The 13,612-nt window shown below is 39.1% G+C and overlaps 1 protein-coding gene across 1 annotated transcript in view; it reads right to left on the minus strand.

Moving 5' to 3' along the window:
• LOC127386250 (small membrane A-kinase anchor protein-like) overlaps nucleotides 1-8,119 on the minus strand; it is a 28,169-nt gene extending 20,050 nt beyond the window's left edge. Inside the window, exons 1-2 of the mRNA XM_051622980.1 lie at nucleotides 8,081-8,119; nucleotides 4,014-4,084 (exon numbers count right to left, since the gene is read on the minus strand). The gene's annotated coding sequence lies outside the window, so the exon portion shown is untranslated. The remainder of the gene's footprint in view (nucleotides 1-4,013; nucleotides 4,085-8,080) is intronic.
• Nucleotides 8,120-13,612: the final 5,493 nt, after the last annotated feature.

A 13,612-nucleotide genomic window follows, 5' to 3' on the forward strand; every position in this document is an offset into this window, starting at 1 on the left:
ACTAAAACTTTTGTAACTAGCTGGTGGCTGATATGAAGTAGTTTCACTAACCTGGATTCTCCCAGGTTGCTCTAAAGATCAAAAATCATCATATTATAAAAGCCTAATGCTTTCCTAATGCTCTTGGACCTTTTCAGGTGTTTTGTTCCACAAGAGGGAGTGGTGCTGACTCCCTGGGACTCCCTAAACTACCCTCACTCCCCAGAGGCAGCATAGTCCGTGTTTTCAAGTAAAGGCAGAGCAAAGACTCCTGAGGAATTCAGAAGCAGTCAAGAAAACATTTTAAGAAAACAATCCTGTGTATTAATTCTCATTTGAGATGACAGTTCTTCAGAATAGAGGAATTTCTTCCAGCAGAAGGAGGTTGACCCTTTCAGCTAACAAAGACTCCCTGGCAGTGAGCCCTGACCTGGCATGTGTACTAGCCGAGAAGTAAACTGTTTCCCAGGGCACTGTGAACACTGGCCTCAAGTCTATGGCTCTTTGTGGTGCCATGGGAATGACTAGGGAGATTTTAAGAAACATTTCTAAATGATTGCTCCTTCTGTGGTGTGTACAGAAACTGAGCACTAAATCACCAAAGCAACATTGCATGTTCGTCGATGAAGGAAAACCACAGGAATAAAAACTCCCCAGGCACTTTGGGGAAAGAGGCAGCTGTATTTCTTGCTTCTCTCTATATAAGAAACTGGAGATTGTGCTTGGCAGAAGGTTGGCAGTGAGTCTGAACATAAATTGTCTATGAGAGGCAACGTGGACACATGGCTTCAGCCACCCCAGTGTCTGGCAGCAGCTCAGGTGTGGTTTGCATACAGCTCCTGCAGTCAGGCACTGCCCTGCTTGCAAATGGACACCATCCTTACCCCATGCAGACTATTAGAAAACATAAACCAGGAAAAGAGTAACACCAAATATTTACATTTTTGCTAATAGTACCAGCCAGAGAAATATTCCTAATTTATATGCAAGTGTTGTTATTTTTTTTTATCAGCATCTAACAGCAGTAAGTCACAAAGCACAGGAGAACATGCAAGCTGCAGCCCCGAAAACACCAGGCAGCAGCACAGCCAGGGGATTAACCAAGCATGAGGCATTAGAATATTGCAAAGAGGATCAGAAGAGATTTGCTACTGAAAAGCCACCCACCAGAATTACAGTCAGCTGAGAAGCAGGACAGACAGAAAGAGTGTAAATCTCTTAAACTGAGATCTCTCCTAGAATAAACTCGGATTCTGGCAAAGGCAGTGCGATACATCTCATTAGGCTGACACCATCTTCTTTCTATGCTGAAAATTATAGCTTTGTGATAGTAAGACATTATCTAGCCAAAAAAATAATATTAAAAAATCACATTGACTGTGGTAACCGATATACCAAAAAACTAAGAGCCCTGAGGACAGCAATAAAGCAGGACCCACACAAAAATTGCCACATAAGGGAAAATATGACAGAAGAATAACAGGAATTTAAAGACCTAATGTTCCCACAACATTCCATTACTCCCAGGGTTCCCAATCCAAAAGATACTAAAATAAAATATTAAATAGGACACTGCTTCTAAGTGGAGATGAAGAGACATGTCACTGTGGATGAAGCCATGGAGCAGCAGAGCAGTGACACGCCAAGACCCTCCTAGTCTTGTTGCATCTGTGGACATTCATGTCCCTAATATGAGGTAACATGTTTCAGAGGAATGCTCTTCCAGCATCCATGCCTTCAAAGTTTCATGCTAAGATCAACATCATTATGGGCAACATCTAAAGAGGTTAAGGGGTATGGAACATGAGTACGAGGCTTTGCATTTGTCCTGGGTCTGGTGGGGATGGAGCTGACTTTGTCCAGAGTGCTGCCATTAGGGTTTGTTTGGCTGCCAGCCAGGGTCAACACACCACTTTATTTCACCCCAGCTTTGTGCAGAGTAAATCAGCTTGCCCCTAAGAACAAAATGCACTCTTCGTGTGCTTTTATGGGCAAGGTGAAAGATGCTTGAAGGGTATGAAATGGGGAGGTTTTCCTTAGTACTTGTAGCAACCCCCAAAACTATCTTTGCCTAGAAGATCAGTTTTCTCAACCTGGAGAACTTCAGCCATGCAGACAAACTTGTGAAAGCGTGGACTCCTGTTGCCATGAGAGCAGCTGTAATGTCTCTTGCTTTTTTAAGAGCCTGGCCCACTTCTCTCCTTTTTCCTTGAGGGCAGGCATGTTTTCCCCCTCACTTACAAGACTGCCTTTTATTTCATTTGCTGTTCAGCTGCCTGCCCAGCACAGGCAGCCCATGGGGAGACCACCAGAGACTCACCCTGTGGTGCAGGCTGAACTAGTCAGGGCATTAAATGAAGCAGGCAGAAAAAACTGGCTCCTTTTGAGCACAGAGCAAGTGGATTTTCAAATAGGAAAGGAGCCAGAAGATGCCTTAAAAAGAAGCCAGGGTAGAGCTTCCCTCAGAGGCTGCATTAGGACAGAAGTGAAGGGTACAGATGCTGTGGATGCGCATCCCGTAGGGAGATTTATGGGTGACTGAATCAGAGCTACTGCTGCTAAGACTGTTTCATGTCTCTAAATGGCCTTGCTGGCAGAGACCAACTCCTGTGCACTTTCTCTCAAAACCAACATCACCTTTTGCAGCACAAATGTTAAATAAATTCCTTTATAAAAAGTCACAAAATTACTTAAACTGCCGCTGAAATGAAAGATAAACTTGAAATTCGTTTTCAGAAGATTCTAATTTACTGACAACTGTCACAATGATTACCACACATAATAGGTATGTTGATACCCTCAAATATTATCCAATACCTCAGATATTATCCAATACCCAAATAAGCCAGTTATTTAATCTCATCTGAGCTACTATCCAATATTAGATATCCTTTCCACTGTCTAGAGAGGTTTTTAGCTGCACAATCTTATAACCAGATCTCTCGTACACAGAGAAATTTATGGCAGTAACAGATCAAAGAGCGAGATGCAATACATATTTTGGGGTCATACACAGAAATATTATCTGTAACTGCAAAACGGCAAAGAAAATCAATTTAGTTAATGGTATACACAGACCCTGATACCCCTAACTTTGTAGTTTCATTTCAAGAGGAAAAAATAACCTTTACCATGGTACAAGTAATTTATCTTGGGGGGAAAACTGTTTTGAGGACATCACGAGCATCACAGAAAAAAAACAGTTGAACTGAGAGATTCAGCAGAGTGTGAGTGCATGTTTCAGAAGCCCTTTTTTAGGATATGGCCTGCTGTTCTCTCAAGTCTCAGTTTTCCCAGCTCCTAGTTAATTTTATGAGACTTGCTCCTACTGTAAATATAGCAGTGGAAAGAATATTTTAGTTGCAAAACCAAGTTAGACAGCATAAGCTTGCTTTGAAGAAAAGCTAATTTTGATCACATGTGGAAGAGTTCTTATGACTGAAAGGACTAAAAATACTTGATCTGATAATATGCAAGAACCTATTGATGCTTATGATCAGCTACTGCTAAAGAAAAAACCAAACCAACAAAAAAAACCAACTAAAAATTGAGCTGGTATGCCACTAGCATATGATTTGAACTAGTAGAGGATTTGTGGAATACGCTTTGGGATAGGATAAAGCCAGGATTAAACCTAGGCTTTACTGGACAGTGCTAATTGAGATCTTGCCTTCACCTTGGACAGGTGGTGGGTGCACTTGTAAGTTTGGGACTGAGAGGGGCTGCTGTGCTAAGCTAACTAACGTCCAAAGGACAGGACAAAGTGCACTGAGAGGTGATATCTAAGCACTGGCCTGCAAATAGGGTTTAGACTGGAAAAAACCCAGGCAAAATCAAGTTTATATGGGCCTGTCAAAAAACAACCAACCAACCAACCCCAAAGCTACAGATTTTGCCACTGGAAGTTTGATGTTGGTGTTTGCAATTAGCCTCCACTTTCCAAGTAAGCTTTGGTGTACAAATCCACACATCTCAGTTGGTGTTAACATGCACAAGAAAAATGTCATAAACAAGTATATGAGAATTAAGCCCACCTGGTTAAGTCTTTAGCTCTTGTAGAACACATTTTCCAAGAAGCATCAGATGTCTCATATCATATCAGTTTCTGCAAGATATCATACACAGATATTTTGTTTTCTACATGTATACACTTACAGTTTCATGCTCATATAATCTATGATGATCCAATAGCTCATAAACCTAAGAGCTGTCTTAGTTTCAGCACATGATATGAAAACAGTTTTCTGTTTGATCAAATAATTAACATAGGAAATGCAATATAATCTCAGGGAGACAAATGGATCACCAGAAATTCCTGCAAGGCCATGCTATTCCGGGTGGTCTGCCAACAATCCTACAGCTTAATACTGGAAATTCACTCCTACTAACTTGAGTAACTTTTCACACTCCTTCTGGCTCTCCTTTCTTCCCCTCGCCCCCAAGTCTGCTTTTTGATGTCTGAATTAAACACTGTTCATCTTGCATAGTTTGAAGTTCAAGATCCTACTTGTATGTGGCATGACATCTTACTGGCTGGAAAACCTTAGTCAAATACAGACTCTGTGATGAGAGGCCAACAACTGGATGCAATTCCCCCAGCAAAACTTATGTCACTTAGCTCCAAAACAAGCCTGCATTTAGTAAACTAAAGGAGCTGTTCAGCAGCTCTGCCAAGAGCTCACAAACACACATGGTCTGACAAATTCTTTTCAGCAAGCGTCAACAGTACACAGACATACATCTCAAGCCTCAGTTCTTCTGAATCTGAGAGGATGAATCAGGATGAAGAGTTTCAGCCAAACAAGAATATTTAGTATTTTTATCTGTCTCGTCTATGAACAGCATCACACACTATGGGTGGTTAAATAACTGCTCAATGTCTGCAACCTGTACCACTTGTCCTCTCCTTACCCAGCTGCCTGCACACTTGGTGCAGGTCTCATCTTGCAACATTACACATTTTGTTCTCACAACTACCCTCCAAGTGGAAAATTCTGTTTGCTTTTTAACCATGGGGAAATGAGGGGGAACTGGCAGGGAACTTTGGAAAACGTGTAGGCTTAAGGTGTGCAGACAGCAAAGGGCTGTGCAGGGAGCTGAGAGCTGGCTCTAACTAAGCTGGGCTACAGCACTAGGACCATGTCCTCATCATGTGTTGCACTGGCTGTAGGGATGTGTCAACTCCTGTGGAGGTGCCTGTGGTGTCTTAACACAGCAGTGGCTTTGTAGGGTGCAGGCGTGCCCAGCAACTGGGCAGGCAGACAGCTGCTTGTATTGGCAGAAAGAATTAGGTAAATAATGACAGGGCCAGGGAAAATGGCCTGAACTCAACCCAGGGAAGGTTCAGATTGGATATTAGGAAGAACTTCTAATACTGAAAGGGGTGGTCAGGCATTGAACAGCCTGCCCAGGGAGGTGGCTGAGTCACCATCCCTGGAGGTGTTCAAGAAAAGATGTGACACTTCAGGGCATGCTCTAGTGGCTGAGGCTGTGGGGTTATTCTGAGGGTGTTTTTTGGTGGGGTGTGGGCTTAGTTGTTTGTTTGTTTCTTGTTTTTGTTTTGTATTGATGGCTGGATTCTGTGATCTCAGAGGTCCTTTCCAGCCAGGACAATTCTGTGATTCTGTCTCTCTTTAACAAAGAGTCCTCTTACTGCTGTTGGTATTGTATAGGAAATACTAAATTGATGTGTCCAAGGTCATCCAAACTACCTGGAGAACAGAACCAGAAAATTGCCCTTCACTTTGCCTTAGTCACTCCTTAGAGCAAGATTTCATATGATGAAGAGATTAACTCATATTTGCATAAGTGAGTGACAGAATCATCAATGAGTTCAGTGGAGCCAAGAACTGAGTTTTAAGATTTTAAAAGCAAATAACATTTTTTCATTACTTTCATTCATCATTTGAGCTTTGCCAGTCACATTTTCCTATCCTGAAATAAAGATCTCAGGCCACTAAAACTTGTTCATGTCTGTACACAAGTTGTTACCCAACTTACAATTGGCATTATTTTAATTAATTAGTTTTTATTATTTTTTTCCTAAAGTCTTTTGACACAATTGATTTAAAATATGCTAGATAGAAACCTACTATAAGTACAAATAACTTTGAATTAAGACTGATCTATTGAATTGACTTCTGACATTTCCTGCACACTTACAATCCAAGCACTCTATTTCAAACATAAAGACAGTGACAATAAATTAATGACTGAATTATAACTGAATATAACATTATTTCATGGATATCACATACACACTTATGACAGCATACTGCCATAATATTTGTTTGATGTTCATATAATGACACAGGTAAGAAGAGATTGTTCATCACCTTTTGATTAAGGTGAGGAAAAAAATGAGAAACATCTCTTGCTTGGAAGATGCTTGTTTGGAAATAATTTTGAAACACTAGCCCTCTCAGGAGAGGCAGCAAAAATATCTCTTCTATCATCTTACAAGAGTAGCCTGTGAGCCATGTTAATCATCTCAGGCTGAAATTTATAACAACATATGGAAGACTTGCTTCACTATTATTAGAAGTTGCAAGTTTCTTAAGGTTCACTTCTGCTTCGAACATTATACCCCAAGTAATAAGAGCTATAACAGGTCATTTGCATTTAGGAAATTATTTTTGGAAGAAGCTCCTGCTTGATGCAAAAGGGCAAAGGCCACTGGAATTTAAAGTCAAGAATTGACTTATCCTAGGGCTTGATCCACACAGCCCTTAGGAGTCAACATGATCTTTTAATTCAGCTTCAAAAGATTTCAATAACCCTGTCTTTGGAATATTTTGTTCTTAAGTAATGTATTTTGCCAGGTTTTATTAGTATTTACTAATGGCTTTGAGTATGTGCCTGCTAGAGAATAGTATTGCACATAAGATTTGGTCTTTTCAACCAGTGATGTGGTTTTTTGAAACTTTACTATGCTTTAAATTTAATATTGCTATTTCAGCCTTTGAAAGAGGAAAGCCACTTCATGCTATAAAATCTATGCATCTGTCAGAATTACAGATATGAATAAAGAACTTTGTCAAAAAACCCTTGTATATCCTGGGATACTGATACAGCTTACTTCTTCTCTCTAGCAGAAACCTAGAAGCAAGACTTCCCCCCCACTGGAGTTCATGGTGTTAGAAATGTTTACATAGGCAGGTTGATGAACATTCCACTGCAATAGTATCCATGCCACACCCTCACCCCCAAAATCAAGACCCCAAAGACCCAGTGCTACAGCAGCCACAAGAGAATGATTTGGAAGCTCCTCAGCCACTTCTCTAAATTGTCTCTGAGTGTCAGTCAAGTGAAGTCTGTTTATTTAGGTTCTGAAACTTTTTTCCTCTTTTTCTTTAAATAGGCTTCTGCCACTCCTACAGTCATGCATGCAGCAGATGGCAAGTAAATTTATTCTAACTTAGTTTCTGAAGTCTTAGCTATGCAGCTGGCAATATCATAGGCAATATTAAGTATAAACATCACTGGACAGTAGTAAAATGTTAGCTTTTTCTGATTTTTACCTGGTAAGGAAAGGTAGATTTAGAATCTCACATAGAAACATACAATGGCACCTTTGAGCAATTTTGGGTTCTTATTCACTGATAAATTACACTTCAGAGATTTCACTGATGAAGTATTTAGTAATTATCACTTCAGCAAACTTATGTACACTATTTAAAACTACTCCATGATTTTTAAAACCTAATATTCCAGTGCATCGTTTAGGCAAATTTAAACTGTGCCAATTTATTTTTACACACAGGAAACTTCCATGTAATGGAAGTAGCCAGAAGCACCCAAAGTGAAACAATTTAGTGTTGCTGTTAAGAGGTGCAGTTCTCCTGAGGTTCCATGGCTAAACTGGAAGTGTTGGGAAAAACACTTTCAATTCTGTCTTTGTATCAAACAGATGTACAGAGAAAACTGTTCAGATGGGATTCCTGAATAAGCTGCCAGCCAGAAGGAAGATCTGAATTACTTGCAAACCTTACAGGGTTCATGTTTATTATATTTTTTTTAAATTATGATTTAAAGAGAGTGCCACTGTGAATAGCTCTGTTAAAAACTTCTATTCAATGTGCAGGTGTTTCTTGCCACTTACCAATATTGCTGTGCAGAAAGGGTGAATATAAGACTACTGTAGTGTATCTACAGCTGTATAATCTGTTATCTTACTTGAAATATTGTAGACGTTGTTGATTGCTCCATCTTAAAATTAACTTCTCATGAAGTAACCCTAGAGAAGGGAAACAAAAATTATACAGGTGTGAAACACTGAGAAGTGTGGCTATTTACTATAGAAAAAAACCCAAGATAAATCATTTAAAGTTATGCACAGAACAGAGGCACAGAAGAAATGGCTGTTTCCTATTTCTCATAGAAAAAGTACAATAGACTTTTTAATGGAAGGGAAGGAAACGCCTTAGTGATAAAAACAGAGATGTCTTTACCTAATTCACAATCAGTCTCCAGGAGATGCTACCCTTATAACAGATCCAGAACAGCTGGGTTTACTGTAATGCATGTCTTAAAGCTTGGAAAGGATTTTTGATCTCACATTTTGAGGCTGAAGCAGAGCTCAAGGTGGAGAGCTGTGGGGTAGCAGAGTATTTTGCAGGCTCCTGAGATTCCTTGAGGATTATACAGTTTCCCTGTGTCCAGGATTTTGGTAAAGAAAAGGAATTTTTGAGCAGACTTGAAGGACTTGGGTTATATGTTAAGTACATGCATATTATCTCTGATTTCACAGTCTCAACCAAAAGTAGTGAATTATTAGTTAAGCAGCAGAAAACAGAAAAGGACATTTTTCATAGAACATGCAGCCTAACATCAGTTTCACTGGAAAACAAGAAATCAGTGAAAACCAGAGGAGAGAACAGAAAGACAAGTTGAGGAACAGGGTTTCAAGAAGCAGAGTTTGCTTTCCTTGTAGCCCTGTTTCTCGTTACACCTCTGGGTAAAGCCATATGAATGTGTTGAAATAGGTGCCCATAAATATTAAGGAACTAGCTATTAATAAGCACAAAAATATAAATTAACTGAATGCTTAGGATGCTGAGTGGCTGAACTAGATCCAAGAAAATAACCCTGGCAGTCAGCACTGAGACATTTAAAAGATATTTGCATAGCATCTTTACCAAAGCAGAGAAAGCTTACCAGGCTTGTTTAAGTTAGAATGAAAATAACCTGAATTCTTGGGCCCTAACTGATTTTGTCATAGGGATGCAAAACCAGCTCTGGAGGTGTGCAGATTCTCTGACACTCACAAGAACTGTTCCGAGCCTCGTTAGCTTTCTTATTGATTACTACTCATTAACCAGATTTGTGTTTTGTTGTGGTTCTCTATTAAAACACCTGCTCTGCCTCTGATCATTTGCAGATCAGATCATTTGCTTTGCTGCAGGAGGCAAATAAACCAGTGTACACAACAAACCCAGTTCAGCTCTTTAGCCATATCTTGAAACCAACCTTCAACTCTAGCTGAAATGAGGCAGCACCAGTGCATTCAGGCAAGCTGGTTCCAGTTTCTCACCCTTCCCTGCCTTTGGCACCACTTGGTAGTTCTGGGAAAGGAAAAGAAAAAAAAGGTGAGTAAAGTTTCTCCCAAGGCAAAGCTTGGCTACACACCTTATCCCAGGAGGACATCTGACCTCCCCCAAAGTAAAGGTTAAATTAAAACCCTTCAGGTTCAATCCATTGCTGGAAAATAAGAAATGTGTGTTTACCATCAGCACAGTTTGTGGCTGGAAGAAAAGGAGCTGCTGTTCCTGTGCTCAGTAGCTACAACTTCAGATACCAGGGAGCTGCAGATTGCCTGCTGGTCTCTCCTCACCCTCCACAAATTCCTGAGACAGGGATGCTTGTGTGGTGTGCTCTGTGTGTTGTCTACTTTCATATTGAATTAGAAATTCCACAGGGACCACACTGTAAGAAAGCTGAAGAGAAAAAAAACAACAATCCTGGACCATCAGCTGATTTTTCATCTTCTGTATGGAAAGAGGAAAATTTTCGCCAGGCCACTATGACTCTAAAGCAAATGCTCCTCATGTCAGGAGCTCCATCAGCACAATCTCAGTCATGCTTTGATCCCAGTGACCAATGCCTTGAAGTTACCTTCCTAACAGAAAAGATTAGATTCTCTCTAAAAAATAAAATCCTGTGCTGTGCTTTGGCAGTTGCTGATATAAAGACCCTGTGAGTTTGTACCTGTGCTGCCTTGTTTCATTTCACTCTGGCCTAACAGTGCTTGAGATCATCCAAAGAGCTTCTTGGAACACAGAGCACTTGCCTGGCATGGCAGGGCTCTCCCATGTATTACCAAATCATGCCCTTTGAAAACATGCTTGTGTGTTCAGAATCATTCACAGCAAAAAATTGGCAGCTAATTTTGTAGCATCTGCTTTTTACTACACTTTAGTACTGCTGAGTCACTGAGAGAGAAAAATAAATGTAGCCCTGTCTAGTAATGCTCAGCTGTTAGTTTGATGCATGATTAATGAGATTATTAATTTATATCAGTATCAGCTGACACCAAATCTTCACCCAAAGTGTAAAAAGATACACCTGTCACTAAAAAATTAGCATTTCCTAGCATAGCATTCTTCCCATATGAGCAAAAAATACACATTTCATACAATTTCAAATATATGCTGAAATAAGTACTTCCTTATTGTTTTGATATACCTTATTTCTTACAAGAAATGTATACCATTCATTGTGTAGCACAGTTATGGAAAGGATTTAGTGACATTTTGGTCCTACTAGCTAATGCCTGATGGACTGATAGGAGGGAAAAAAGAAAGAAAGAATCTCTTTTATTGAGGCAACCTGTTTAGCAAGTAACAATGAGCAAGCTTTTGAGCAGAGAACCTGCTCTTTTGGTTGAATGTCTAATTAAAACATATAAATATAAAATATATATGTATGTTCACACACACACTATAGCTACAGGCATACAAACAGTATTTTTAACAGTTTAGGAGCTAGTGAAGCAATTTCTCTCTACCAAGTTGTTACTGGGATATTAAAATTTACCACACTGCTTTCTTAAGAGTTATTCATAGAATCATAGAACGGTTATGGTTGGAAGGGACCTTAAAGATCATCAGGTTCCAGCCTCCCTGCTGTGAGCAGGGACACCTCACACTACACCCGGCTGCACAAAGTCTCATCCAACCTGGCCTTGAACACCTCCAGGGAGGGGGCGTCCACAACCTCCCTGTGCAACCTGTGCCAGTGCCTTCCTACCCTCATGGTGAAGAATTTCTTCTTTATTGACATAAATCATTAGATACATCAGTCAAACTTTAGAATTAGCAAGGCAGGCAACTGCACAATTCAATAGTTATTAATTAACTTTCCTTGGCTCTAGAGGCTTTGGACAAAAATACTTCAGTTTCTGAATGCTGAGCTACTTTGATAATTTGTAGAAAATATAACAAAGTAATTTATTATAATCAATTTTATTTCCATTTTGCAGTACCATCCATCTCTGTTAATCAATATATGTTAGAAAGCCTTAAAGGTTCCATCAGACTACCATATTTTTAATAAATCCTAAGCTTTTGTATGCAGCAATGCAGCAAGACACTTTTCCCTTTACTTGTTAAGATTTCAGAAACAGCTCTGAACCACTGCTTGAAGTTCCTCAGATTTATATCAGGATATCTGGAGTACACAGAGTTCACTTGACACAAAAAAAAGCTTTGTGCAGTTATCACAAAGTCAGTAGCATACAAATAAATCTGTATCTATGGATCTGGCTACCCCAGGAATACTTTTTCTATTCACTCTGCCAGATCTACTCACTAAAAGCCATTCTCTAGCCTTCATTAACAGGAGTATGCCTATTCCAGCTAACATTACATCAGCACACCTTAAAGCTAAACTCTGAAGCAACACACACTGTAACATTTCAGATCTATTCTATTATGTTTTGCAAGCACCCTTTTGATTATTTGCATATTCAATAAAGAACATGAAATCTTTACATCATTTTCATGAGTAGAGGGCAATTGATGCGATAGGCAGGTCCTTTGCTACAAGACTACGAAGAGTTAAATCCTAAGTGGTTTCATATATCTGCAAAATTATAGAGGGGGTTAGAAAGCCTGTTGCTGAAAGTAAAAAAAAACACTCCAGAGAGTCAATTGTTTTGTGGTTTATCTTTGTTTTGCATCAGCCAGTTGGCTCATGCTGCCGATTAGTGGGGCCGATGGGAGAGAAAAGTTTGCAAGCCCCAAGAAAACAAACAAACAAACAAAACAAAATAAAACATGTAAAGTTTTAAAGCATCAGCATTTAAATTGTGAGGAAAATGTCTGGTAAAAGAACCAGACACTACACAAGAGAAAAGGGCAGCAAAGCAAATGTTGTAGCCAGTAGAGGACCCTTTCTTTCAGCTGGTGCTTTTATGTGATGCTTCATAATGGAGCTCAGAAATACAAAACATCTTTGCTGCATTGACAGGGAGCAAACAGGAAATAAGGAAAGATACAAAAACAAAGAGGGAGGAAAATCTGTTTCTTCTTCCCCTAGATGCCCCAACACCTTTTAACAGTCACATTAGTTACATGAAAATCTTCCAAAGGTACCTAATTTATTACAAAACTTAACTTTTATGTTTTTCTCCAAATGAGAATCAAAATCCTCTTTGTCTTCTAAAAACCTGAAGTAGCTTATGTGATTTCCTGCCTCTGCATTATTTTGTACAGGGTTTTTCACAGATACCACCTCATTCTTTGGGGTCTTACTTTAATAGAAGCAGCTTCATCAGAATCAATTGCTTTTTGTGCCTGTTTTTTTTTGCCATTACACTTTTGTACACTTTCATTATTAAATGGCTTTGAAAGCTTTAATATGTTATATTTAATAATTTAAAAATAGTTATTTTTTGGTTGTTTGTTTTGTTGTGTTGTGTTTTTTTTCCTACAGGGTTTTTGAAAATTTACATTACTGGCATTTTTAGCCCCAGGGTCAAATCAGGTAACCTAGGTCTAAATTGTTTATTAAACAACTCCTTTGCTGATGAACATGCTGGATTCAAAGGCCTTGTTGGATAATTGTGGATCTGAATATTGTTCTTTTATTTATTTGAGAACGTTACCACTGCTTTTCATTCTTGCCTCAGATTAGCCTAAAAGTGACCCTAGATCAGCATGTAGCAGAAAGAAAAGGAGAAGCTGTACAATCATTTCATCTTATTCTTTCTCCTTGCTCAGAGTAATGACAGAAGATCAACTAGTGTGATTCATGTATTCCCAAATTAGCTTTGTAAACAGGAAAAACCAGTACCCCCTCTATCAGTCCTGTGTCTCTATGAGGTATAAACTAGCATCTTATAAAGGAAAAAGTTGGTATCACTTCTCTTTACTGTATTTTCATTACTGAACATTTTTGAAAAATGTTGCATGGACAAAATCTTGTTCCGTGTCTCATCATCTCCCTTTCTCCCAGTATATATTTTAAACAACCTGCCACTCCCAGTTTGAAATATTATCTTCTTTTTCTTTAGGTTTAAAGTAGATTCCTAAAAAAGTTAACAAATGCAACTACAAATTCTTAAACTCATACCAAATAGACCGCATTTAAAGTATTCCACAAGAAGTATCTAACAACTTCTGCAGCTATTTTG

Source organism: Apus apus, chromosome 6 (assembly GCF_020740795.1).
Source record: "Apus apus isolate bApuApu2 chromosome 6, bApuApu2.pri.cur, whole genome shotgun sequence".
NCBI classification, from domain to species: Eukaryota; Metazoa; Chordata; class Aves; order Apodiformes; family Apodidae; genus Apus; species Apus apus.